Source organism: Chionomys nivalis, chromosome 20, assembly GCF_950005125.1.
Source record: "Chionomys nivalis chromosome 20, mChiNiv1.1, whole genome shotgun sequence".
In the NCBI taxonomy this organism is placed as follows: Eukaryota; Metazoa; Chordata; class Mammalia; order Rodentia; family Cricetidae; genus Chionomys; species Chionomys nivalis.
Window position 1 is genome coordinate 23,357,820 of NC_080105.1, and position 2,837 is coordinate 23,360,656.

The window sequence follows — 2,837 nt, forward strand, 5'->3', positions numbered from 1 at the left end:
CCTATCACCGTGAGATGCTGAGTTTGGTCTCAGAGCTTTAGGTCTATCAGTGTCTCTTACTACTGAGACATCTTGCTGGCCTTGGTATAAGTTGTTAGGACATCTGCTGTTGTTACTAAGAATTGAAGAAGATTAAATTGAATTGAAGAAGATTAAAGCTTAGGAGCCACCCTGGAACACGTGACTGATTATAGTTGGAGGAATAAAGGGAATAACAATATTCCATCACTCTATCAGCTGTTCTCCAGTCCCTCAGATATAATTGCTCAATATCCCAATAAACTTCCTCTGTATTTTAAGTCATATTTGTTTAACTGCAACCAGGGCAGTGACCATCTCAGCTGCAGAATCCAGCAGACTCCAGCAGATGACTGAGGACTGAGCTCCGAGACCTCTCTTAAGAAATCTACAAAAGTGTACCAATGAGGATCTAATGGAAGGGACTGGAACCAGTATGTGTATAGCAAACAAAATGGTCTATTGATGACAAGGAAGCCTAGATAATGGGAGAAACTATGTTAGCTGTATATCAGACAGAAGATTAATACCAAGAATACAAAAAGGACAAAAACAAGAAAATAAACAACCCAAGAAAAAAAAAAGGTTACAGATGTGAATATTGTAAATAAATCCTTTTAAGTGGTTTTTAGTTTTTTTTCAGTGTTTGCCACATCAAGAAAATGCTAATGCAATGTATCGACATTGCAATGACTTAAACTAGTATTTCATTTAATCTTTTTTTATCTTTTTTTCTTTTTATTGTTTATTTATTTATTAAAGATTTCTGCCTTCTCCCCGCCACCACCTCCCATTTCCCTCCCCCTCCCCCATGAAGTCCCCCTCCCTCATCATCCCTAAGAGTAAACCCCACCTCCATCCAGGTCTAGTAAGGTGAGCATCCAAACTGCCTAGGCTCCCACAAAGCCAGTACGTGCAGTAGGATCAAAAACCCATTGCCATTGTTCTTGAGTTCTCAGTAGTTAAAACCATGAAAGACTGTTAGATACCATAGCTCTTCCATGAGAACCAATGACTCACACTCCCGTCCCAAATGTAGAGTTGCTGCTGCAAAGCCACTTCCCAGTTGGGATCGCATTTCAAAGCCTCATTCCATACCACCCTTGTTCATGGGTGGAGCCCCTTGTGTAGTTTTTCAAATTACACTAGAATAGAAAGAAACAGATATGAAGTAGGTGTGCCTTGTCCGTATCTGAGCAATATACGAGACTTTGACCCGTGAAGGAGGGGTGAAAAGTTGGTGATGTGTCTTTTCATTTTTCCTGCTTGGGACATGAATAATTTTGTCCAGCATGTCTATATTGGATATGCCACCCACTAGTCACCATCTTGGCTATCAGACCGACAGTCATGGTATCTGAATGCTTGTGTTCACATAACACTTGTTTTATTTAAATCTTTCATTTGAGAAAAATTATGTTGGCTGAATGTTTAAACGTCTTTTCATCAAGTCCTCAATTCTTTCATGTGGTTATATTTGTAGGTTTTCTGTTGTGAGAATTCTAAATTCTCAGAAAATATTTAAAGGAAAGTATTTAAAATATTTAAAACTAGATATTATTTATATCAGGATTTTTACTAAAAAAAATGAAGGAAGCCAAGGCTTCCTTTCCACATTCAATTTAATTGTTTTTTGGTAACTATCCTATAGACAACATTATAGATTTATTTAAAGCTACCTATAGGACATAATTTTTCAAGTAAATGTTTAACATGATGTAATAATCTTTCAGTTTTGTGTAATATTTGATTTTAAGTATATTTATAGTTAATTTGAAAAAAGTTTAACTCAAAGCATGACATACGTTGATATCTGCAAGTACAAAATAATTATCCATAAATAAGAAGTTTAAATTGTAACTTCACATTATAGAGAGGAAAGAGGTAAGGTAAGGCGCACTATACATGTGTAATACTTGCTGATTAGTCACTATGAGAATATCCAAAGGCATTTGTGTCTAATTGTAATTCATTTCTACTAGCTAGATGTTCATAGGGACTGGTTTCCTGGTGCATGCCAATATAGTAGTTGAAACTTCAGACCAGTGATTCATATTCAAATTACTCCTTAAAAATTAAGTGTCTTGTTCTTCCTCGATGGATTAAAATAATGCAAGGGATGCTAATACTGCAGAATTAAGGAAGTGCTCGTCAATTTCAAATCGGTGGATTTTGTTGCAAACAGAGAAACTTGGATTTTGCAGGTACAGTAAATCTCACAGCCATTCTTTGAAACTGAGGTGAAAACCGTGCACTTTGTGCTCGCTTCGGCAGCACGTATACTAAAATTGGAGCGATACAGAGAAGATTAGCACGGCCCCTGCGCAGGGATGACACGCAAATTCGTGAAGCGTTCCATATTTTTAATTAAAAAAAAAAAAAACCGTGCACTTTCACATTTGTTGGTGTCAGTTACTGCTTACAAAGCACATTACTTCAAAGGGCATTTCTCAGAGGGATGTATTTAAAGATTTGTTTTTTTTTGTTTGTTTGTTTGTTTTGTTTTTTTTGTTGTTTGAGACAAGGTTTCTCTGTAGCTTTGGTGCCTGCCTTGGAACTAGCCCTTGTAGACCAGGCTGGTCTTGAACTCACAGAGATCCTCCTGCCTCTGCCTCCCGAGTGCTGGGATTAAAGGCGTGCGCCACCACCGCCCGGCTTAAAGATGTTTAAATACCAGACAATGGAGAAAGTGAAGCAGAACTATTTCTCACTCTGTGTTATTATGAATTTGAGCATATATACAAGAACCTTTTTGGATATGGCAGAATTGGTTTGATTATCATCTCATTAGGTGTACATAAAAGACTAAGTAATTTATG

At 37.1% G+C, this 2,837-nt stretch overlaps 1 non-coding gene across 1 annotated transcript; it reads left to right on the forward strand.

Annotated features, from left to right (window-relative positions):
- Positions 1-2,276: 2,276 nt before the first annotated feature.
- On the forward strand, positions 2,277-2,383 carry LOC130863270 (U6 spliceosomal RNA). Its single transcript, XR_009055700.1, has one exon. It is a non-coding gene; the product is annotated as a U6 spliceosomal RNA (small nuclear RNA).
- Positions 2,384-2,837: the final 454 nt, after the last annotated feature.